At 36.3% G+C, this 26,603-nt stretch overlaps 1 protein-coding gene and 1 pseudogene across 3 annotated transcripts in view; one reads left to right on the top strand and one right to left on the bottom strand.

The window, feature by feature from the left end:
* Nucleotides 1–26,603, top strand: part of SCAPER (S-phase cyclin A associated protein in the ER) — a 508,924-nt gene that overhangs the window by 207,432 nt on the left and 274,889 nt on the right. The window lies entirely within an intron of this gene.
* Nucleotides 71–23,845, bottom strand: LOC106006447 (annotated as a pseudogene).

Genomic DNA, 26,603 nt, shown 5'->3' with positions numbered 1-26,603 from the left:
TCTAAAGATTGCCAGATTGATATGGTGTCTGTTACAGTGAAAAAATGTGTACATCAAAGTCACTGCCAGATTAAGAAACTCCCACAATTTGTCTCAGTTCTTCAAATAACAGAGCAAGTTTCCTTTCTAGGCTGACAGTGAGACCTGTATTGGCATTGCTGCTGGCTATGAAACTTACTGCCAAAGGTAAATGATTGAATTGAACCACTTTTGTAGGTGTTACAGTAACAGATGATTCTCTCACTTTTTGGAAGTCCAAGTTTGCTCCTTTGGTCTGTTGTAAGGGCAAATATGGATAAGAAACCAGGTCTCTAAGCATGCCCTAGAGCATTATCATTGGCCACTTAATAACAGGGACTCTGTCTCGATCTGACACAACAATAGCATGGAGCCCTTCAACATGTGGTTACTTTTTTTTTTTTTTTTTAACCTGGTTACTTTTTAAACAGGAATCTCTTTAGGCCCTAGCTTTCTGGGTTGCTGTGTTCTCTCAGCTGTAAATTCAGGGACAGCTTGTACATACTTTATTTGATAACAACTAATTCCATCTCACAAATCCGTAATTACAAATCAGCTTTCCTCTGAAGTCATTTTGGAGTTTAATCTGCTGGAATAGTTTTACGGAGGAGTGATATCAGTCAAAATAATAGTTTACTACAGATTGTTTTGGTGTATTCTGGGTGAAACAGACATCCAGAGAATCATACCCTTTAACTTAAGCAGTTAGCATAAGCCCTTGGCAAACAGTAAAGTATTGAATTAAATGTTAGTAAACTAAATGTTAATGAGCTACACTACAATTTATTGTTTTCAGTATACCATATCTATGGAGAGTGATATTCAAAATACATGGAAGAGTGCTATCTAAAAATACCATGTTGTTTTTAATTGAGTATTCTATTTTTTTTCTTCTCTTCCGTCATCTGGCTTCTCTTTTTCTCCCAATTTTTCTTCTTTTCTTCCCCAATGCCCTCATCTCTCCATTCCTCCACTCCTTCCTCATCCCTCACTTTTCTTACCTTCATCATCATCCAGAAAAACAAAAAAATGTTGGAGCCCTCCAGCCTCCATTTTTCCCCAGTTTTTGTAGAAGGCAATAGGGAAAGTTGTAAAATGCCTCCTATTTATCTTATTTGTTGTTCTGCCAGGCAGGCTTAAAAGAGTGGAATGCCTTGTGATATTTTTAGGAATTTAAAGAAAAACTTTATGTAACTCTGGAATAGACTGATGTCATTGTCATTGGATTTTAGATTCAAAGTTGAAGTACTGGATGAGGTTTAGAAAAAAATCCTGTTTTTCCAAAGAATATGTGAAAACCCTTACATTAATTTCTCCTCTGTTTAGATTTTAGGTTTAGATTTAGATTTTAGAAGTAAGTAAGCCTCTTGTGTGTGAGATTGGATTTCTATAAAGAAAACTTGATTTTCAAAAAAAAAAAATACATTTGTGTCATTATAATGAAGCTTTAGTCCTTTTTCTTTTCCCCCAAAGGAGACATATTTAAACCCTTTTGAACTAGGATTCAAAGTTCTCATGTCTGTGTTACAATATTTTTTTAAATTTTTTATTTCTTTTCAGTGTAACAGTATTCATTGTTTTTGCACCACACCCAGTAGCTCCATGCAATCTGTCCCCTCTCTAATACCCATCACCTGCTTCCCCCAACCTCCCACCCCCCCCCGCCCTTTCAAAACCCTCAGATTATAATATTTTTAAGTAATGGGGAGCAGATTATTTCTTTTGATGTACAACATTTTATGAACTCTGTTTATTCTGAGGTATAACTGGAGTTCTAAAAATGGCAATTTAAAAAATTCTATATTGTGTCATTTATGTTTTCTTGTGTATTCTATTTTTAGAGCTTTTTATATTCTTTCCCCAAGATCATGCATCTATCTGCAGCTTAATTTTTTTCATGTCTCTTTTAAGAAGCAAGGAACTATGAGAATCTTTAGGAGTCTGAAAGAATATTAAGGTCATAAACTTCTGTATGAATGATTTCATTAAATATGGTAAATTATAGTAGAAAAAAACATTAAAGGTAATTAAAAGAATAAGAAGGGTATAAACTGATGAGATCATGTCTGTATAGGTGTTAGTTTCTTATATATGTTATTTGTATTTCATACTATTAGCAATGGACTTAACAATTTGTGTGTGTGTGTGTGTGTGTAATTGGCCATCACTGATTAGCTTTTGGACTTGTTACATTGATTTTTAGAATGTTAGAAAAGGGAGGACTTTAGAATTTATTGTCTAATCCCTTTATTTTACTAGGGAAGAAACTGAGGCCCAGGTAAGACACTCTGTCATATGAGTTTCAGAATTTATGTTGGTGTAGGTATTTTGACCCCAGTTCAGTGCTATTTCTACTGCACCAACCTGATTTTTATGCCTATAAGAAAAACAGTGTTTCCTATTCATACTTAATTAGGATTAATAGTATCAAATAGTCAAAATGGCCAATTTCCTGCTTGTTAATAAGAGAGTAGGAGTTGCATTGAACAGGATTCCATGAGGCTAAGAGGTATACTTTTTTAGTTAGGAAGGGAGGAGATCTAGCAGCTTTTGGCGAGATTTTTTGGTCCCGAGTGCTTCATATTTTGAAAATGACTGAGTAAATCATAGATACCGTGTCTTAAAGAGTACATTTTGCTTTTCCTTATCTCTGTGGCATAATAGAACTGAGTAGATATGGAAAGTGAGTATATTTTTGTACAGTTATACTCATTATTCTGCAGCATTACAGCAGCTCTAACCTTGTATAAATCAACACTGTTTTCTTTAGAAAGCTTGCTTTCCTTTGCATTTCTATATTAGGATTAATTTTGTGATAATTAAAATATTAATATTAATTGTAGAAAACTGGATAAAAAATAATGCCTACTCTTAACATTTTGGCTTATCTTCTGGTCTCTATATATAAATATATGTCTTACATTCTTATTTATTTATAAACTACATTGCATAGATTTGAATCCTGATTTTTTAACATTATACATTGTATGTTTTTAATATCATTACTGTTTAAAATTTATCAAGTCTGTATAGTATCATCTTAATGTATGTGCCATAATTTATGTAATCAATTCCCTACTGCTATTTTGTAAATTTCACTGCAGTGAATATATTTGTAGAGAAATATTTTTGTACCTCTCTGTTTCCTTATGGCAGTTTTGCTGAAGTAAAGTTATTTAAGCTAACTTTATTATTTTTTTTAATTGAGTGTTTTATTAAACATTAAGTAGATAGGATTGTTTATATAGAATGGAGACAGAGATAACAATATCTGAAAAGCTCCCTTTGTAAATGACCAGAGCTATAGGTAACTTGAAGCATGTAACATTTCAAATGAAAGGAAATGAGATTGCTGTATTTTTCTGATCTCCGCCATTCCTTTCAAGAAAGGATGTCATCAAGGATTACAGCCCCAAAGGTTAGGTTCTAGGTCTCAGGGCAGCACTCAGATCATAGGAGGAATCTAGAACAATGAGGAGGGAGAGGGGAAAAAAAAATGGAACCAGATTTTATGGAACAGATTACTGCTGAGCATAGAGTGAGAAGTGCTGCCTGTCTCTGTACACAGATGTGCAAGGATCACTCAGATACACTGGATGCTGGCCTTGTGCAAGATTAATTTCAGTGGATGAAATTATTAACTAGTGGATGGATCCTGCTAGTGTACTTCCTGTCACAACAGATTGGGCTATGGAATTAGGTTAGGTGAAGAGCTTCAGGACCTTCATCTCTGACTCAATAAGCAGAGCATGTCTCTTTGTGCTTAGCACTGTTTCTTAGGAGGCTCAGGTTGTTTATCATTTTGTAATTGCTGGTTAAATTTTGCCCTGTCCCATAAAATAAAAATATATAAAATATATTTTATCAATAAAAATATATAACTACTTCTTTCAGTGAAGCACTTTCTTGTTATCTCTACTTTTTTGCAGGACATGTCTCCCATCCTTATAACAGATTTCAAACTTGCAGTATGCACTTTAGTACTTGAATAGTCTGCACCTATGTTAATTACATTTTAGGTTCAGCTCTTAGATGCTTGAAAGATATGAATATATGATTTCATTTACTCCTTTTGGGAAGCCAGAGTTTTAAGATTCATGTGTACAAATTACTTTTCCTTACAAAGTGACTTTTCTGAACTGGCTATTATGGAGAATTTAAAACATAATAGCGGACAGAATAGTAAGCCATAATAATGATAAAGTAATGGTGAATCCCTCCCAAATACTATTTTGAAGTCAATTCCAGATAGTAATCCATGATAGCTATTTTTAAAAAGATATTCTTTCTGCTAATTATATATACTTATTATAAAAGAGAAAATTAAAAATCTGTCATATTCATCTGTGAAAATTTTAGTATTCTTCCTTGATTTCTTATACTCATTTTATACATACACATAGAAGTATACAAAGATATTTATAGTTATACATACAATTTTTTTGCACTATTACATTAGCTAGGGAAAAAACTAAACTATTGTAATAAAAGAAACAAAAATACAAAGATTGTTAAGAACATACAAGTTTATTTCTTACAATACAGCCCTGAGGTTAGCAGTGTAAGTTGTTAGGGTAGATTTATGCCATGTGGTCCACCCTTCCTTCTTCCCTCCCTCCCTTCCTTCCTTCTCTATTTTTTTCCTTTTGAGTACAGTTGATACACTATGTTACATTAGTTTCAGATGTACAACTTAATGATTTGACAAGTTTGTGCACTAGTATAAACTGTGTTCACCACAAGTGTGACTACTGTCTGTCCTGCTAGATCGCTAAAATAATATCATTTACTGAATTACATATGCTGTGCTTTTTATTCCCTTGATTTATTTCATAACTGGAAGCCTGTATCTGCCACGCCCTTTTATTCATTTTGCCCAACGCCCCTCTTCCCTGCCCCTCTTCCCTCTAGCAACCATTAGTTTGTATTTATCAGATCCTGCTTTTTGTTTATTCTTTATTTTCTTAGATTCCACTTTTTAAAAAATTTTTTATTTTTTATAAACATATATTTTTATCCCCAGGGATAAAGGTCTGTGAATCGCCAGATTTACACACTTCACAGCACTCACCAAAGCACATACCCTCCCCAATGTCCATAACCCCACCCCCCTTCTCCCATTGCCCCCCCAGCAACCCTCAGTTTGTTTTGTGAGATTAAGAGTCACTTATGGTTTGTCTCCCTCCTATTCCCATCTTGTTTCATTGAATCTTCTCCTACCCACTTAAGCCCCCATGTTGCATCACCACTTCCTCATATCAGGGAGATCATATGATAGTTGTCTTTCTCTGCTTGACTTATTTCGCTAAGCATAATACGCTCTAGTTCCATCCACGTTGTCGCAAATGGCAAGATTTCATTTCTTTTGATGGCTGCATAGTATTCCATTGTGTATATATACCACATCTTCTTGATCCATTCATCTGTTGATGGACATCTAGGTTCTTTCCATAGTTTGGCTATTGTGGACATTGCTGCTATAAACATTCGGGTACACTGGCCCTTTGGATCACTACGTTTGTATCCTTAGGGTAAATACCCAGTAGTGCTATTGCTGGGTCATAGGGCAGTTCTATTTTCAACATTTTGAGGAACAACCATGCTGTTTTCCAGAGTGGTTGCACCAGCTTGCATTCCCAGAAGCAGTGTAGGAGGGTTCCCCTTTCTCCGCATCCTCGCCAGCATCTGTCATTTCCTGACTTGTTGATTTTAGCCATTCTGACTGGTGTGAGGTGATATCTCATTGTGGTTTTGATTTGTATTTCCCTGATGCCGAGTGATATGGAGCACTTTTTCATGTATCTGTTGGCCATCTGGATGTCCTCTTTGCAGAAATGTCTGTTTATGTCCTCTGCCCATGTCTTGATTGGATTATTTGTTCTTTGGGTGTTGAGTTTGCTAAGTTCTTTATAGATTTTGGACACTAGTCCTTTATCTGATATGTCGTTTGCAAATATCTTCTCCCATTCTATCAGTTGTCTTTTTTTTTTTTAATATAACTTTTTATTTTTTATAAACATATATTTTTATCCCCAGGGGTACAGGTCTGTGAATCACCAGGTTTACACACTTCACAGCACTCACCAAAACACATACCCTCCCCAATGTCCATAATACCACCCCCTTCTCCCAAACACCCTCCCCCCAACAACCCTCAGTTTGTTTTGTGAGATTAAGAGTCACTTATGGTTTGTCTCCCTCCCAATCCCATCTTCTTTCATTTATTCTTCTCGTACCCACTTAAGCCCCCATGTTGCATCACCACTTCCTCATATCAGGGAGATCATATGATAGTTGTCTTTCTCCGCTTGACTTATTTCGCTAAGCATGATACGCTCTAGTTCCATCCATGTTGTCGCAAATGGCAAGATTTCATTTCTTTTGATGGCTGCATAGTATTCCATTGTGTATATATACCACATCTTCTTGATCCATTCATCTGTTGATGGACATCTAGGTTCTTTCCATAGTTTGGCTATTGTGGACATTACTGCTATAAACATTCGGGTACACGTGCCCCTTTGGATCACTACGTTTGTATCTTTAGGGTAAATGCCCAATAGTGCAATTGCTGGGTCATAGGGCAGTTCTATTTTCAACATTTTGAGGAACCTCCATGCTGTTTTCCAGAGAGGTTGCACCAGCTTGCATTCCCACCAACAGTGTAGGAGGGTTCCCCTTTCTCCGCATCCTCGCCAGCATCTGTCATTTCCTGACTTGTTGATTTTAGCCATTCTGACTGGTGTGAGGTGATATCTCATTGTGGTTTTGATTTGTATTTCCCTGATGCCGAGTGATATGGAGCACTTTTTCATGTGTCTGTTGGCCATCTGGATGTCTTCTTTGCAGAAATGTCTGCTCATGTCCTCTGCCCATTTCTTGATTGGATTATTTGTTCTTTGGGTGTTGAGTTTGCTAAGTTCTTTATAGATTCTGGACACTAGTCCTTTATCTGATATGTCGTTTGCAAAAATCTTCTCCCATTCTGTCAGTTGTCTTTTGATTTTGTGAACTGTTTCCTTTGCTGTGCAAAAGCTTTTGATCTTGATGAAATCCCAATAGTTCATTTTTGCCCTTGCTTCCCTTGCCTTTGGCATTGTTCCTAGGAAGATGTTGCTGCGGCTGAGGACAAAGAGGTTGCTGCCTGTGTTCTCCTCAAGGATTTTGATGGATTCCTTTCTCACATTGAGGTCCTTCATCCATTTTGAGTCTATTTTTGTGTGTGGTGTAAGGAAATGGTCCAATTTCATTTTTCTGCATGTGGCTGTCCAATTTTCCCAGCACCATTTATTGAAGAGGCTGTCTTTTTTCCATTGGACATTCTTTCCTGCTTTGTCGAAGATTAGTTGACCAAAGAGTTGAGAGTCTATTTCTGGGCTCTCTATTCTGTTCCATTGATCTATGGGTCTGTTTTTGTGCCAGTACCCTGCTGTCTTGATGATGACAGCTTTGTAATAGAGCTTGAAGTCCGGAATTGTGATGCCACCAACGTTGGCTTTCTTTTTCAATATCCCTTTAGCTATTCGAGGTCTTTTCTGGTTCCATATAAATTTTAGAATTATTTGTTCCATTTCTTTGAAAAAGATGGATGGTACTTTGATAGGAATTGCATTAAATGTGTAGATTGCTTTAGGTAGCAGAGACATTTTCACAATATTTATTCTTCCAATCCATGAGCATGGAACATTTTTCCATTTCTTTGTGTCTTCCTCAATTTCTTTCATGAGTACTTTATAGTTTTCTGAGTATAGATTCTGTGCCTCTTTGGTTAGGTTTATTCCTAGGTATGTTATGGTTTGGGGTGCCATTGTAAATGGGATTGACTCCTTAATTTCTCTTTCTTCTGTCTTGTTGTTGGTGTAGAGAAATGCAACTGATTTCTGTGCATTGATTTTATATCCTGACACTTTACTGAATTCCTGTATAAGTTCTAGCAGTTTTGGTGTGGACTCTTTTGGGTTTTCCACATATAGTATCATATCATCTGCGAAGAGTGATAATTTGACTTCTTCTTTGCCGATTTGGATGCCTTTAATTTCCTTTTGTTGTCTGATTGCTGAGGCTAGGACTTCTAATACTATATGTTGAATAGCAGTGGTGTTAATGGACATCCCTGCCGTGTTCCTGACCTTAGGGAAAAGCTTTCAGTTTTTCTCCATTGAGAACGATATTTGTGGTGGGTTTTTCATAGATGGCTTTGATGATATTGAGGTATGTACCCTCTATCCCTACACTTTGAAGAATTTTGATCAGGAAGGGATGCTGTACTTTGTCAAATGCTTTTTCAGCATCTATTGAGAGTATCGTATGGTTCTTGTTCTTTCTTTTATTGATGTGTTGTATCACATTGACTGATTTGCGGATGTTGAACCAACCTTGTAGCCCTGGAATAAATCGCACTTGGTCGTGGTGAATAATGCTTTTAATGTACTGTTGAATCCTATTGGCTAGTATTTTGGTGAGAATTTTCGCATCTGTGTTCATCAAGGATATTGGTCTATAGCTCTCTTTTTTGATGGGATTCTTGTCTGGTTTTGGGATCAAGGTGGTGCTGGCCTCATAAAATGAGTTTGGAAGTTTTCCTTCCATTTCTATTTTTTGGAACAGTTTCAGGAGAATAGGAATTAGTTCTTCTTTAAATGTTTGGTAGAATTCCCCCGGGAAGCTGTCTGGCCCCGGGCTTTTGTTTGTTTGGAGATTTTTAATGACTGTTTCAATCTCCTTACTGGTTATGGGTCTGTTCAGGCTTTCTATTTCTTCCTGGTTCAGTTGGGGTAGTTTATATGTTTCTAGGAATGCATCCATTTCTTCCAGATTGTGAAATTTGTTGGCGTAGAGTGCTCATAGTATGTTCTTATAATAGTTTGTATTTCTTTGGTGTTAGTTGTGATCTCTCCTCTTTCATTCATGATTTTATTTATTTGGATCCTTTCTCTTTTCTTTTTGATAAGTCAGGCCAGGGGTTTATCAATTTTATTAATTCTTTCAAAGAACCAGCTCCTAGTTTCGTTGATTTGCTCTATTGTGTTTTTGGTTTCTATTTCATTGATTTCTGCTCTGATCTTTACGATTTCTCTTCTCCTGCTGGGCTTAGGGTTTCTTTCTTGTTCTTTCTCCAGCTCCTTTAGGTATAGGGTTAGGTTGTGTACCTGAGACCTTTCTTATTTCTTGAGAAAGGCTTGTACCGCTATATATTTTCCTCTCAGTACTGCCTTTGTTGTGTCCCACAGATTTTGAACCGTTGTGTTTTCATTATCATTTGTTTCCATGATTTTTTTTCAATTCTTCTTTAATTTCCCGGTTGACCCATTCATTCTTTAGAAGGATGCTGTTTAGTCTCCTTGTATTTGGGTTCTTTCCAAACTTCCTCTTGTGGTAGAGTTCTAGCTTTAGAGCATTGTGGTCTGAAAATATGCTGGGAATGATCCCAATCTTTTGATACCGGTTGAGTCCTGATTTAGGACCAAGGATGTGATCTATTCTGGAGAATGTTCCATGTGCACTAGAGAAGGATGTGTATTCTGTTGCTTTGGGATGAAATGTTCTGAATATATCTGTGATGTCCATCTGGTCCAGTGTGTCGTTTAAGGCCTTTATTTCCTTGCTGATCTTTTGCTTTGATGATCTGTCCATTTCAGTGAGGGAAGTGTTAAAGTCCCCTACTATTATTGTATTATTGTTGATGTGTTTCTTTGATTTTGTTATTAATTGGTTTATATAGTTGGGTGCTCCCACGTTGGGGGCATAGATATTTAAAATTGTTAGATCTTCTTGTTGGACAGACCCTTTGAGTATGATATGGTGTCCTTCCTCATCTCTTATTATAGTCTTTGGCTTAAAATCTAATTGATCTGATATAAGGATTGCCACCATAGCTTTCTTCTGATGTCCATTAGCATGGTAAATTCTTTTCCACCCCCTCACTTGAAATCCTGAGGTGTCTTCGGGCTTATAATGAGTTTCTTGTAGGGAACATATAGATGGGTTTTGTTTTTTTATCCCATTCTGATACCCTGTGTCTTTTGATTGGGGCATTTAGTCCATTAACATTCAAGGTAACTATTGAGAGATATGAATTTAGTGTCATTGTATTGCCTGTAAGGTGACTGTTACTGTATATTGTCTCTGTTCCTTACTGATCTACCACTTGTAGGCTCTTCTTTGCTTAGAGGACCCCTTTCAATATTTCCTGTAGAGCTGGTTTGGTGTTTGCAAATTCTTTCAGTTTTTGTTTTTCCTGGAAGCTTTTAATGTCTCCTTCTATTTTCAATGATAGCCTAGCTGGATATAGTATTCTTGGCTGCATGTTTTTCTCGTTTAGTGCTCTGAAAATATCATGCCAGCTCTTTCTGGCCTGCCAGGTCTCTGTGGATAAGTCAGCTGCCAATATAATATTTTTACAATAGTATGTTACAGACTTCTTTTCTTGGGCTGCTTTCAGGATTTTCTCTTTGTCACTAAGACTTGTAAATTTTACTATTAGGTGATGGGGTGTGGGCCTATTCTTATTGATTCTGAGGGGCGTTTTCTGAACCTCCTGAAGTTTGATGCTCGTTCCCTTTGCCATATTGGGGAAATTCTCCCCAATAATTCTCTCCAGTATACCTTCTGCTCCCCTCTCTCTTTCTTCTTCTTCTGGAATCCCAATTATTCTAATGTTGTTTCGTCTTTTGGTGTCACTTATCTCTCGAATTCTCCCCTCGTGGTCCAGTAGCCGTTTTTGCCTCTTTTGCTCAGCTTCTTTATTCTCTGTCATTTGGTCTTCCATATCACTAATTCTTTCTTCTGCCTCATTTATCTTAGCAGTGAGAGCCTCCATTTTTGATTGTACCTCATTAATAGCTTTTTTGATTTCAACTTGGTTAGATTTTAGTTCTTTTATTTCTCCAGAAAGTGCTTTTATATCTCCCGAGAGGGTTTGTCTCATATCTTCCATGCCTTTTTCGAGCCCGGCTAGAACCTTGAGAATTGTCATTCTGAGCTCTAGATTTGACATATTACCAATTTCTGTATTGATTAGGTCCCTAGCCTTTGGTACTGCCTCTTGTTCTTTTTTTTGTTCTTTTTCCACCTTGTCATTTTGTCCAGATAAGAGTATATGAAGGTGGCAACAACCCCAGGAAAATATGGTTTAACCAAATCAGAAGAGATCCCAAATCATGAGGGGGGAGAAAGGGGATAAAAAGAGGTTCAAAAAGAAAGAAAGGAATAAAAAAAAAGGAAAAAAAAGAATTAAAAAAGAGAAAAAGAATAAAGAAAAACATAAAAAAGAAAAATATATATTAGATAAACTAGTTAAAAAACGTTAAAAAAAGGGTAAAAGTCAAAAAAAATTTTAGCAGAAGAAGAGAAAAAAGTGAAAAAGAAAAAAATTAAATTAACTGCAAGACTAAAAAAATCACAGGGAGAAAGCCATGAGTTCCATGCTTTGCTTTCTCCTCCTCTGGAATTCCGCTGCTTTCCTTGGTCTGGAAACCGCACTCCTTGGTAGGTGAACTTGGTCTTGGCTGGATTTCTTGTTGATCTTCTGGGGGAGGGCCATGGTGTAGTGATTCTCAAGTGTTTTTGCCCCAGGCGGAATTGCACCTCCTTACCAGGGGCCGGGCTGAGTAATCCGCTCAGGTTTGCTTTCAGGAGCTTTTATTCCTTGAGCGCTTTCTGTAGAGTTCTGGAGGACGGGAATACAAATGGCGGCCTCCTAGTCTCTGGCCTGGAGGAGCTGAGAGCCCGGGGCCCCACTCCTCAGTGCGCCCTCAGAGAACAGCACCCAGTAACTCCCATCTGCCTGACCTTCGGCTGGGCTCTGAGCTCACCGAGCCTGCGGCTGGTTCAAGGTAACACCGAGCTGCGAGCTTACTGTCGGCTCTTTCTCTGTAGCCAGCTTTCCCGTTCCAATACCTGCAAGCTCTGTGACACTCAGACACCCCGATCCTTCTGTGACCCTGCGGGACCTGAGGCCACGTTGACCTCACATGGGCTTCACCCCGGTTTATCTTCAGGAGTGATGTCCTTCAGTGGAACAGACATTTATAAATCCTGATTTTGTGCTCCCTTGCTCCGCCGCTTGCCGGGCGCCGGCCCCTTCCCCTGGGGTCTATTTTCCCGTCGCTTTGGATTCACTTCTCCGCCAGTCCTACCTTTCAGAAAGTGGTTGTTTTTCTGTTTCCAGAATTGCTGTTCTTCTTCTCTTCCATCTGCCAATGGATTTTCAGGTGTTTGCAATCTTTAGATAAGCTATCTAGCTGATCTCCTGCTAGCTGAAGTAGTCTCAGCCTGCTACTTCTCCGCCATCTTGACTCCCATCCCAGATTCCACTTTTTGAGTGGAATCAAATGCCATGTGATTTTTCAGGGACCCATCTTCTTCTTTCTCTAATATTCTATAGTATACGCCCTCCCCTTGAGACTCTGAGCTTGTTAGAGGCTCTTCTTTGTTCTAGTTTGCTGAGGAGGAATAAAGTGAATGGGCTTTCAAACACAGCATGCATTCATATTGTGTTGATTAGAATTCAGGCCCCTGGCTACCTCTACCTATAAGAGGGACTTACAAGACTAGGAAATTCAGTTCCTAGCCAAGGAATAATGTGACTTCTTAAGGCTCTATCACTGTATAGTGTGCTTCAGTTCAAGGTTTTTCTGTCTTTTCTATTACATGCCCAGGGGCAGATGAATCTAGAGGCCTGATCAGAGTAAGGTTCAACCCAAAGCCATAATTAGTATTGAGTTCAATAACTGGGAAATCTATAATTGGTACTGAGTTCTTTCACCAACATGAACATAATAATGTCTGATTGTCTTTTTCTCATGTTTAATGTTTTAGCTATTGATTAAGTGGTACCTAGATCCATTAATTAATAGGTATATTCTAATTTTGCATTTTAGTTTATTATTTGATATATGTTTATAAAGAGATGCTTTCTCTCATCTATTTGGTTACTGAAAGGCAGGGTAAATTTTTGTTTGCCTGTTTTCAAAGTAATGAATTAGTTCCCGAATATTCTGCAAAGCTTCCAACTAGTTTTTTAAAAAAATATATGTGTTATTAAACTCCTGGATTTGAACACTTCTTAGGGGTTTCAGTCATTTGAAATTCTCCTTTTTGGAGCTCAAATTATACCATATTTTGGTCAGTGGGACCCTGTTAAAAAGTTTGCACTCATGTTCTTTTGACATGAGCTTATTAGTTGAATGTGATACTTATCCTTCTACTTGGTATGGCAAGATATTTACCCTTATGATCAGTTATTTCACTAAGAAGCCCTTGTTACTTTTGCTTAGAGATGGTATTCCAAGAGCATTATTAGGATACATATTGCTACTGGGTTGGTTATTGTGAACAGAATTAGGAAATAAATTAGATATAGTGATACATATATCAATTGTGTATGTATTAACACTCATATACATCTGCATGTATACATATACATTTATTTTTTACTTAAAGATGATGGATTCATGAATTCTTAAAATTTAAGTTTAAGATGACTGGTCTTTTATTTAACCTCCTGTGTATTGTATCTATATCTCTTTTCTTCCATACCAGACATTCTGGAAATCAAAGGCAGGGAATGATAAAATTACAATATGCAAAATACCCTTTACTTCATCCCATATTACACACACAACAGTCTAAGAACAGAATTACCTCTACTTCCGCTTCCAATGTACTTACTGAGATGTAAGTTTTCCCATTCTTTCCATTTTTTAAAATGGTAATACTAAGAAAAGTCTGAGGTACAGCTGTTTTATACTGTTTTCTTCAGCCTTTAACCATCAGTTTAGTCTTAGCTCTCTAAGTTTGTAATGGTTAATACTAATCCTTATGTCTATGTCTTCCTAGTCATTTTGGTTTTCTAAGGCTTGTTCTTTTTTAAAAAATTTTCCTTAAATTTATTTTTTTGTAGTTTTTTTTTATTATGTTAGTCACTATTCAGTACATCATTAGTTTTGGATGTAGTGTTCCATGATTCATTGTTTTAAATTTTGTTTAATTTTTAAAATTTTTTTCATTTCTTTTCTTATTTAAAAATTTTAATTCCAGTACAGTTAAAGAATATACTGATTCAGGAGTCTATACATTACTACGTGCTCATGATGATAGGTGTACCTTTAGGTGCCCTCTGTTTCACACATCCTACCACCCCTTCCCCTCTGGTAACCACCAGTTACCATCTATATTTAAGATTAAGAGTTTGGTTTTTTCTTTGTCTCTTTATTCCTTTGTTCCTTTGTTTTGGTTCTTAAATTCCACACATGAATGACATCATATTATATTTTTCTTTATCTGATGACTTATTTAACATTAGATCCAGCCATGTTGCAAATAGAAAGATTTCAATCTTTCACACGGGATGGATATATATCACATCTTCTTTTATCAGTTCTACTGATGGACTCTTGGTGTGCTTCCATAATTTGGGTATTTGTAAATAATGCTGCAATAAACATAAGGGTGTATTTATCTTTTCCAATCAGTGTTGTTGTATTCTTTGGGTAAATACCTAGTAATGGAATTACTGTATCAAAGGTAATTCTATTTTTAATTTTTTGAGGAACCTCTGTACTCTTTTCCACAGTAGCTGTACCAGTTTACATTCCCACCAGCAGTGCAAGAAGGTTCCTTTTTCTCCACATCCTGCCTAACACTTGTTGTTTCTTGTGTTTTTGATTTTAGCTATTCTGACAAGTGTAAGGTGATGTCTCATTGTGGTTTTGATTTAAATTTCCCTGCCAATTAGTAATGTTTAGCATCTTTTCATGTGTCCGTTGGCCATCTGTATGTCTTTGGAGAAGTATCTGTGCATGTATTCTGCCCATTTTTTAATTGGATTGTTTGTTTCTTTGGGTATTTAGTTGTACAAGTTCATTATATATTTTGGATACTGACCCTTTTTTGGGCATGTCATTTGCAAATATCTTCTCCCATTCTGTAGGTTGCCTTTAATTTTGATTGTTTTGCTTGCTGAGCACAGCTTTTTATTTTGACGAAATCCCAATCATTTATTTTTGCTTTTATTCACTTGCCTCAGGAGACATATCTAGAAAAATGTTGCTATAGCTGATGTCAAGGAAATTGCTCCCTGTGCTTTCTAGGATTTTTATGATTTCAGGTATTACATTTAGGTCTTCAATCCATTTTGAGTTTATTTTTGTTTAAAGTGCAAGTAAATGGTCCCATTTCACTCTTTTTAGCATGCAGTTATCCAGTTTTCCCACCACTGTTTATTGAAGAGACTCTTTTTTTCCTAATTGCATTTTCTTGCTTGTAGAATATAATTGACCATATAGAGTGGTTTTATTTCTGGGCTCTGTTCTGTTCCGTTGATCTACGGTATCTATTTTTGTGCCATACCATACACTTTTAATTTCTACAACTTAGTGGTTTATTTTGAAATCTGAGATTGGGATACCTCCAAATTTTGTTCTTTTTCAAGATTTCTTTGGCTATTTGGGGTCTTCTGTGGTTCTATACACATTTTAGGATTATTCATTCTAGTTCTTTGAAAAATGTGATATTTTGATAGGGATTGCATTTAATCTTTAGATTGCTTGGTTGTATGGCCATTTCAACAATAATTGTTCTCCAATTCATTAGCATGGAATGCTTTTCCATTTGATTTGTCATCTTCAGTTCCTTCTGTTGATGTTTAATAGTTTCCAGAGTACAGTTCTTTGCCTCCTTGGTTAAGTTTATTACTAGATATTTTTTTGTTTATGGTGCAATTGTAAATGGGATTGTTTTCTTAATTTCTCATTATGGTACTTCATTATTAGTGTCTGGAAATGCAATGGATTTCTGTGTATTGATTTTGTATTCTACAACCTTAATAAATTACTATTTCTAGTAGGTATTTTTTGGTAGAGTCTTTAGGGTTTTCTATATATAGTATCATGTCATCTGCAAGTAGTGAATGTTTTACTTCTCCCTTACCAATCTGAATGCCTTTTCTTTTTCTTATCTGATTGCTATGGCCAGGATTTCAGGACTATGTTGAATAAAAGTGGTGAGGGTGTACATCCTATACTTGTTCCACATCTTAGGGGAAAAGCTCAGCATTCACCATTGAGTATGATGTTAGTTGTGGGTTTTTCATAGATGGCCTTTATTATGTTGAGGTAAAATTTCCTGTAAACCTGTTGTGTTGAGAACTTTTATCATAAGTGGATGTCATAGTTTATCATATGCTTTTTGGCATCTCTTGAAATGATCATATGATTTTCCCCCTTTCTCTTGCTGATCTGGTGTATCACATTGATTGATTTGTGAATATTGAACCACCCTTGCATCCCAGGAGTAAATCCCACTTGATCATATTTACTGTTTTTTTGTTTTGTTTTGTTTTTTTTACTGTGTTGTTGGATTTGGTTTAATATTTTGTTGAAGATATTTGCATGTGTGTTCACCAGATATATTGTGATATTGCCTTATTGTTCTCTCTCTCTCTCTTTTAGTGTTTTGGTATCTGGTTTTGGTATCAGGATAATGCTGGCCTCATACAATGAAATTGGAAACTTTTCTTACTCTTCTATTGTTTTAAATAGTTTGAAAAGAATAGGTATTAACTCTTCTTTTAATGTTTGGTAGAATTACTATGATGCCATGTCTGATGAGAGTTTTGTTGATTTAGTGATTCATTTTCATTGCTGGTAATCAGTCTATTCAAATTGTCTATTTCTTCCCAATTCAGTTTTGGCAGGTTGTGTGTTTTCAGTAATTTATCCATTCCTTCTATATTGTCCAATTTGTTGGCATATAATTTTCACAATAGTCTCTTGTAATTATTTGTATTTCTGTCGTGTTGTTTGTTATTTCTCTCTTTCATTCCTGATTTTGTTGGAGTCCTCTATATTTGTTTTGATGAATCTGGGTAGAGGTGTACCAGTTTGTTGATTTTTTTTTTCCCCAAAGAACTAGCTCCTTGTTTCATTGATCTGTTTTATCTTTTTTAAAGTTTCTGTTTCATTTATTTCTGTTCTAATCTTTATTATTTCCTTCCTTCTACTGGTTTAAGGTTTTGTTCTTTCTTTCTTTGCCTCTTTTTAGTATAAAATTAGGTTGTTTATTTGAGATTTTTCTTCTCAAGACAGGCCTGTATTACTATAAACTTATTACTATAAAGTTCCTTTTAGCACCACTTTTGCTGCATCCCAAGGATTTTTGACTACTGTGCTTTCATTTTCATTTATCTCCATGTTTTTTGATTTCCTATGATTTCTGATTAACCCGTTCATTATTTAATAATATTTTATTTAACCTCTATGTATTTGTTTTCATTCCAGAATTTTTCTTCTGGTTGGTTTCTAGTTTCATAGTATTGTGGTTGGAAAAGATGCATGGTATGACTTCCTCTTTTCAATTTGTTGAGACTTATTTTCCGGTATAATATGATCTACTATGTAGAATATTCCATGTGCACTTGAATGTGTATTCTGTTTTAGGATGGATTGTTCTGAATATATCTGTCAGATCCATCTGACCCAATGTGTCATTCAAACCCATTGTTTTCTTGTCAGTTTTCTATTTGGCTATCTGTCCATTGATTTAAGTGGTTTTTAAAGTCCCCTGCTATTACTGAATTATTCCGTTACTTATTCATGTTCATTAATAGTTGCTTTATGTGTTTCAGTGCTCCTATATTGGGCATATACATATTTACAGTTGTTATTCCTCTTGTTGAGTGTTCCCTTTATGATTATATAGATCATTTTTTGTCACTTATTAACAGTCTTTGTTTTGCCCAATTTAAGTATCACTACTGGCTTTCTTTTCACTGCTATTTGAATGATAAATGCTTTCCCATCTCTTACCTTTTATCTTCATGTGTCTTTATGTCTGAAATAGGTCTCTTGTAGGCAGCATATGGTTGGGTCTTCTTTTTTTTTTTTAATCCATTCCATCACCCTATGTCTTTTGATTGTTTCATTTACATTCAAAGTAATTATTGTTACTATATACTTATTGCCATTTTGGTACTTATTTTATAGGGTTTTTTTTTTTTTTTGGTAGTTCTTCTCTGTTCCTTTCTTCTCTTGCTCTCTCATGGTTTGTTGGCTTGCCTTAGTGATATACTTGGATTCCTTTCTCTTTACTGTTTGCTTAACTATTATAGTTTTTGATTTGTGGTTACCTCTATATATAATATCTTCTGCATATAGTAATCTATATTAAGTTGATGTCACAGAAGCTTGAACCTATTCTAAAAGCACTAAGTTTTTTCTTCTCTCTTCCCCATATTTTAAGTATGTGGTATCATGCTCTATATCCTTTTATTTTGGGAATACCTTCATTGATTATTATAGATATGCTTAATTTTACTGCTTTTATGCTTCTTACTTTTCTTATTCGTCCTTATGATTTTTCCTTCCCACAAATAGTCCCATTTAAGGAACTGATTTAGTGGTGAAGCTGGTTTAGTGGTGATGAATTCTGTCAACTTTTGTTTGGGAAACTCTTTATCTCTCCTTCTATTCTGAATCACTGCCTTGCTGGATAGAGTATTCTTAGTTGCAGACTCTTTTTGTTTTTGTTTTATTTTGTTTTTTTGTTTTCAGCACTTTGAATATATCATGACCCTCCCTTCCTGCCTCTAAAGTATCTGGTAGAACAATCAGCTGATAGCCTTATGGAGTTTCCCTTGTATGTAATTGTTTTCTCTTCCTACTTTAAGGGTTCTCTCTCTCTTTCTCTCTCTCTCTCTCTCACTACTTTTTGCCATTTTAATTATTGTTTGCTTTTTTCTGGGCCTCTTTGGGTTGATTTAGTTGTGGGATCTCCATGCCGGCTGAATCTGGATTTCTCTTTCTTACCCCAGATTCAGGAAGTTTTCAGCTGTTATTTCTGCAAATAAAATTTTTGTCCCCTTTCCTCTCTCTTCTCCTTCTAGGATCCCTATAATGCAAATGTTACTCTGCTTAATGGTGCCCCTGTGTGTCTTTTATTATTCTCCTCTTCTATTCATCCTTTTTCTTCTGTTCAGCATGATTGCTTTCCATTACTTTGTCCTCCAGTTCCCTCATCTGTTATTTTGCTTTCTTAAGTTTACTATTTATTCATACTAGTGTATTTTTACTGTAACTAAGTTTTCCATCTCTGATTGGGTCCTTTTCTTTTTCAGCATTCCTCTGGAAATTTGGGGTCATTTCTGTTCCATAGAAATTTTAGGATTGTTTGTTCCAGCTCTGTGAAAATTGTCGATAGTCTCTTGATAGGAATTGCTTTGAATGTGTAGATTGTTCTGGGCAACACAGACATTTTCACAGTGCTTATTCTTCCAATTCATGAGCATGGAATGTTTTTCCATCTCTTTGTGTCTTTCTCAATTTCCTTCATAAGTGTTCTGTAGTTTATAGAGTATAGATCCTTTACCTCTTTGATTCGGTCTCTTCCTAAGTATCTTATGGGTTTTGGTGGTATTGTAAATGGAATTGATTTCTTGATTTCTCTTTCTTCAGTCACGTTTTTAGTGTATAGAAATGTAACTGATTTCTGTGCATTGAATTTATGTCCTGCCATGTTGCTGAATTGCTGTATGAGTTCTAATAATTTGGGGGTAGAGTCTTTTGGGCTTTCATCATAAAGTATCATGTTATCTGTGAAGAAGAAGAGTTTGACTTCTTTGCCAATTCGAATGCCTTTTATTTCTTTTTATTGTCTGTTGATGCTAGGACTTCTAGTACTGTGTTGAACAATAGTGGCAAGAGTGGGCATCCCTTTTGTGTTTCTGATCTTAAGGGAAATGGTCTCAGTTTTTCCCCACTGAGAATGATATTCTCTGTGGGCTTTTCATAGATGGCTCTTATGATATTGAGGTATGTTCCCTCCATCCTTACACTCTGAAGACTTTTAATCAAGAAAGGATGCTATACTTTGTCAAATGCTTTTTCTGGATCTATTGAGAGTATCATATCATTCTTTTCTTTTCTTTTATTAATGGGCTCTATCACATTTATTGATTTGCAAATTTTGAACTACCCTTATATCCCAGGAATAAATCTCTCCTGGTCATGGTGAATAATCCTTTTAATGTACTGTTAGATCCTATTGGCTAGGATCTTGCTGAGTAATTTGGCATCCATGTTCATCAAGGATATTGGTCAGTAATTATTTTTGATGGGGTCTTTGGTTTTGGGATCAAGGTAATGAAGTCCTCGTAGAACAAGTTTGGAATTTTTCCTTCCATTTCTGTTTTTTGAAACAGCTTCAGTAGAATAGATATTGTTTCATCTTTAAATGTTTGATAGAATTCCCCTGGAAAGCCATCTGGCCATGGACTCTTCTTTTTTTTTTTTTTTTTTTAAAGGTTTTTTATTTATTTGCCAGAGACAGAGAGAGTACACACAAGCAGGCAGAGAGGCAGGCAGAGGCAGCAAGAGAAGCAGGCTCCCTGCTGAGCAAGGAGCCTGATGTGGGACTCGATCCCAGAATCCTGGGATCGTGACCTGAGCCGAAGGCAGCGGCTCAACCAACTGAGCCACCCACGCGTCCCCATGGACTCTTCTTTTTGTGAGGTTTTTTTGGGTTGTTTTTTTTTTTTTAAAGAGTTCTTTCTTTTTTAAGATTTTATTTATTTATTTGACAGACAGAGATCACAAGTAGGCAGAGAGGCAGGCAGAGAGAGAGGAGAAAGCAGGCTCCCCACGGAGCAGAGAGCCCGATGCGGGGCTCGATCCCAGGATGCTGGGATCATGACCTGAGCTGAAGGCAGAGGCTTAACCCACTGAGCCACCCAGGTGCCCCTTTTTGTGAGGTTTTTGATTCCTGCTTCAATTTCCTTGCTGGTTATTGGTCTTTTGATATTGTCTGTTTCTTCCTGTTTCAGTCTTGGTAGTTTATAATTTTCTAGGAATGCATCCATTTCTTCCAGATTGCATAATTTGTTGGCATATAGCTGCTGATAATAAGTTCTAATAACTTTGCCTCTATTTCCTTGGTATTGGTTGTGATTTCTCGCCTTTCATTCTTTATTTTATTTATTTATTTATTTAATTTATTTATTTGATAGAGAGAGATACAGCGAGAGGGAACACAAGCAGGGAGAGTGGGAGAGGGAGAAGCAGGCTTCCTGCCGAGCAGGGAGCCCAATGTGGGGCTCAATCTTAGGACCCTGGGACCATTACCTGAGCTGAAGGCAGACACTTAACGACTGAGCCACCCAAGTGCCCCTCATTCTTTATTTCAGTAATTTGGGTCCTTTCTGTTTTGGAAAAGTCTAGCCAGCAGTTTATCAATCTTACCAGTTCTTTCAAAGAACCAGCTTCTAGTTTTGTTAATTTCTTCTGTTGTTCTTCTATTTTCTATTTCATTGATTTCTGTTCTAACCTTTATTATTTGTCTTCTCTCTGTATATATATTTGTATAGACTTTATTTGTGGTTCTTTCTTCAGATCCTTTAGGTGTAAGGTTAGCTTGTACATTTGGGATTTTTCTAGAGTGAGGCTTGGATGGCTATGTGCTGCCCTCTAAGGACTGCCTTTGCAGTATCCCATACGTTTTGAACTGATATGTTTTCATTTTCATTTGTTTTCATGAATTGTTTAAGTTCTTTTTCAGTTTCCTGGTTGACCCATTCATTCTTCAGCAAAATGCTTTTAAACTCGAGAAGAATGGCTATTTGGTTGTTTTAGGATGGAGTATTCTGTATACAGAATATCTATGAAGATATACACATATCTATGAAGTCCCTCTGGTCCAATATGTAATTCAAAGTTCTTGTTATTTGTTGATCTTCTGCTTAGATGATCTGTTCATTGCTGTGAGTGGAGTGTTAAAGTTTCCTACTATTAATGTATTATTATCAATATGTTTTTTTATTTTTATTTTTAAATTTTTTATTATGCTCCTGTATTCAGAGCATAGATATTTACAGTTGTTAGATCTTCTTATTGGATAGACCCTTAAGTATGATACAGTGTCCCTCTATAGTCTTTGGTTTAAAATCTAATTTGTCTCATGAGGATTACTACCCCAGCTTTCTTTTGATGTCCATTAGGATGATAAATGGTTCTCCATTCCCTCACTTTCAATCTGGAAGTGTCTTTTGGCTCAAAATAATTCTCTTGTAGACAGCATATGGATGGGTCCTGCTTTTTTATCTAATCTGATACCCAGGGTCTTTTGATTGGAGCGTTCTGCCCATTTTCATTCAGAGTAACTATTGAAATATATGAACTTAGTGCTGTTGTATTGCCGAAGAAGTCCCTGTTTCTGTAGATTGTCTCTGTTACTTTCTGGTCTATATTACTTTTGTTGTCTCTCTTCACCTACAGAATCCCCTTTAATATTTCTTACAGGCCTGGCTTGGCGGTTGCTTGTTCTTTCTGTTTCTGCCTGTTCTAGAAGCTCTTTATCTCTCCATCTGTTCTGAATGACAGCCTTGCTGGATAAAGCTGTCTTGGCTGCATGTACTTTTCATTTATTAACCTGAATACGTCTTGCCAACCTTTTCTGACTTGCCAGGTTTCTGTGGCTAGGTCTGATACTATTCTGATGTTCCTCTCTCCATATATAAGGAACCTCATCTCCCTAGGTGCTTTTTTGGCTCTCCAATTTCCAAGTTTCACTATTATATATATTAGGGTGTTGATCTATTTTTATTGATTTTGAGAGGGTTCCTCTCTGCCTCTTGGACGTGGATGCTTCTTTCCTTCCCCAGATTAGGAACGTTCTCAGCTATGGTTTGCTCAAATATACCTTCTAGGCCCTTGCTCTTTCTCCACCCCTTTGCAGAATCCCAGTAATTCTGACATTTGAACATTTCATGGAATCATTAATCTCTTTAAGCTTTTTCATAGGCTTTTAATTGTCTTTCCCCTTTTTTCTCTACTTTTTTCCTTTCCATCTGCCTATCCTCTACATCACTTATTCCCTTCTGCCTCATTGATCCTGTCAGAGCATCCAGTTTAGACTACATCTCATTCGTAGCATTTTTAAATGCAACCTGATTAGATCTCATCTCCACCTTTAGAGATTCTGTATTGTCACTTATGCTTTTTTCAAGCCTAGGTATTAACTTTTTGATTGCTATCCTGAATTCTATTGCTGATATCTTACTTATATCCATATTGATTAGCTCTGTGGCAAATAACAAGGTACGTGTGTGTGTGTGTGTGTGTGTGAGAGAGAGAGAGAGAGAGAGAGATAGTTCCCCCTTCTAGTCATTCTTGCCAGAGAATAGTGGGTGGGCAAATAAACAGAGTCCAAAATATCAACCATGACCCAAGCAAAATCCACCTGAGAAAAATCCAAAGTGGTTGGAAGCCACCACAGGAAAGCAAACAAAGCCAAATGAAACAGAAGAATAAAATAAAAATTTTAAAAACTTTTTTTAAAAAAGCAGAAGAAAGTGTATAATCTCGCAGGGTGGACAAAGCAGAGTGATTCTTTTGTTCCTGGGTGAATTTTGGTCTCTGTGTTAGAAGACACCATATCCCAAAATTGTGAAAAAGTAAAAACAACAACAAAAAAACACCCATACACGTGCGCGCACCTATGTGTGTTGTGCGTGTGTGTGTGTATAATAGAGTGAAAAAAGGACTAAAATGATGCATATATCTATAAAATGTAGATTTTAAGAAATGCAAGTTAAAAACTCTGAAACATAAGTTGATATATTAAGAATCTAGCTGAAATGGGAAAAAAGTAAAAAGGAGAAAAAAAAGAACAAGAAAAAGAAAAAAGGAAAGGAGAATTTTACCTGAAAAATAAATGAGTCATGAGGCAACACCTGGAGCTCAATATACTGTTTTCCCCTGGTGTTGGAGTCTTGTGGGATCCATAAGCTGTTGTCCACCTGTTCTTTCAGTCTGTCTTCTGGGGTGGGGCCTGCCATGCCGCTTCTGAGGTTTCCCTTCCTCGGCAGAGTAGTCTGACCCCTGTCAGGGGGATGGGCACAGTGGAAACTGGTCCTCTCTGTGGCTTTTGTTCCCTGGAGGCTTTCTGGTCCTCTCATAGGATCAGAGCAAAAATGGTTGTGCCCATTGTTTCCCTTTGATTTCTCCTTCAAAGACACTGAAACCCTACTGATGTCTTGGTAATATGACCTCACCTACTTTTTCTTGGGTTTAAGAGGATACATTGTCACCTTGTTTTATTGTAAATATTTTCTGTGATTTTTGCTTTTGAAACATAGTTGCTCTTTCTGTTCTATATAATAATTTAGAAAGAATCTAAAACTTTGCTGCCACTGCCTTCTTCCGTCATAATCTTCTGTTACAAGCATTTTAATTACTAATACTTCCTCATGGAAATATACCAAAATTCTCTCAACCACTCCTTTTTCTAAAATTTAATTTAATTTTATTTTCAGTGTTCCAAAATTCATCATTTGTGCACCTCACCAGTGCTCCATGCAATATGTTCCCTCCTTAATACCCACCACCAGGCCCACACAATGCCCTACTACCCTCCCCTCCAAAACTCTCATTTTGTTTCTTCGAGTCCACAGTCTCTCATGGTTTGTCTTGCCCTCTGATTCTTAATGTTGAACATTTATGCATGCTTTCCATCTTCAGAAGCCATCTCAGAAATGTCCTGTATAAAGTCTTTATAGTTTTGATGGGAAAATAACTATTATTCTCCATCATATCCAACAATGTGTTTCTTTTATTACCCAGAACCAATCTGTTTCTGACAGAAAGTAAAATAGAATGAAAACCACTAGAAGGAAATATATAAAAACTTGAAATGTGTTTATACAAACCTAGACAAAAGACACATTTTAAGTCACAGAGGACAAAATACAAATGATCTAACATACTAACACCAGTATTTCAACCAAAAGATTGAGAGATTTACAAACAAAATAGAAATACTAGGTACTGGCAGATCCCTTGTGGAGATAAAATTTAATTCCCATTTTGGTTCAGTTTGCGAACACTTAATGAAAATCCTTAAAAATATGTGTAATCTGCGATGCAGGAAGTTCATTCCCATGATTTGATCATAAGGGAAAAGTAGATTATGTGTTTAAAATTTTAACTATAGAAATATTTGTTGCAATGATTTTTATAATATTGAAAATAAAAAATTATCCAAATATCTAAAAATAAAGCATTTAGTAAAATTATGCATATTCATGGAATGGAATACCTTACAGCCACTAGATTATGTTGTTGAATATTATGTAATGGTATAAATATATGTGCAGTTTTTTAAAATTTTTATTTATTTATTTGAGAGAGAGAGTGAGCACAGGTGTTGGGTGGGGGGGGGGGCAGTGGAGTGGGAGACAGAGAATCAGTGTGTTTGGGGAGGCCACCATGCTGCTCATTCTGGGCTCCCAATTGGCCCCAAGGGGACCAGGGATGCTGTGTTTTTCTGCAGAGGCTCAGAGAGTCCCCACGAATTGCTCAGGGTCCCTTAGCAGATGTGAGCCAGAGGGCTGCTTTCCGCACACCTCCCAGTTGAGCAGGGAGCTGGACAGGGCTGGATCCCAGGATCCTGGGATCATGACCCAAGCTGAAGGCAGATGTTTAGTTGACTAAGCCACTGAGGCCACACCTATATTTGCAAAGTTAAATGAAAAAAAAAGCTTATTAAAAAAAAAACCAGTTTATAAAATATCATAAATGGTATCTCCCACTTTTACAAAAATATATTTATAAAGAAAGGTTCTGGAAGGATATAATCAAATTATTATTTTTAGGTGTTACCGTTATAGATTTTTTCTTTTTTGTTTTTGTTTTTTTTATATTTTTTGAGATTTTTATTTCTTAATTTTATTCATATATTCTATAATTAACACTTACTGATTTTATATTAAGAAAGAACTTACTGAGGCGCCTGGGTGGTTCAGTGGGTTAAAGCCTCTGCCTTCGGCTCAGGTCATGATCCCAGGGTCCTGGGATTGAGCCCCGCATCGGGCTCTCTGCTCAGCAGGGAGCCTGCTTCCTCCTCTCTCTCTGCCTGCCTCTCTGCCTACTTGTAATCTCTGTCAAATAAAATAAATAAAATCTTAAAAAAAAAAAAAAGAAAGAGCTTACTATTAAAATAGTCATAAAAATCGTATGTTCTCATTTGTTTATAGTTGTCAGATTTTTAAAAAATGTTAATATGAGTACATAATGCATGTATGTTTGCATATGTAAATGAATTGTTCTTTAAAAAGATGTAATTTTTTATAGTTCTGGATAGAGCCCCAAGTTTTCTTATGTAGTGTCTGCATTTATTTATAAGGATCCTAAGTGGATTCTATGAGATATCTAAATGACATTTATATATAGCTGAAAATAGTATAATTGGAACTTTTATAAAATTAAAGATGTCATTTAAAATATTACTTTTCCTTGGTGTAGAAATAGAAATTTACACGAGAGACTTAGTCTGTGTGAGCCATGTTAAACATTTGCAGTGGAGGGAATGTAGAGTACTAGAGAGTAGAATGTAGAGTACTAGAAAAGCCTGGTCTTGTGAAGTCAGCCAGCTGTGGTTTTGACCTTGATCTTTGTGACTGTGGACATAACAACAACCTCTTTGAGCCACTGTTAAGCATCTTGTAAAATGTAAACATATTTCCACCTGTTTTGTGGGGTTGAGATTATAGGAAATAACGTATGCCATTTAGCCCTTTGCTGATCACACAGTAAGTA

Source organism: Mustela putorius, unplaced genomic scaffold (genome assembly GCF_011764305.1).
Source record: "Mustela putorius furo isolate JIRA1106 unplaced genomic scaffold, ASM1176430v1.1 tig00003972_pilon_pilon_pilon, whole genome shotgun sequence".
NCBI classification, from domain to species: Eukaryota; Metazoa; Chordata; class Mammalia; order Carnivora; family Mustelidae; genus Mustela; species Mustela putorius.
This window is presented reverse-complemented; position numbering and strand designations above follow the sequence as displayed.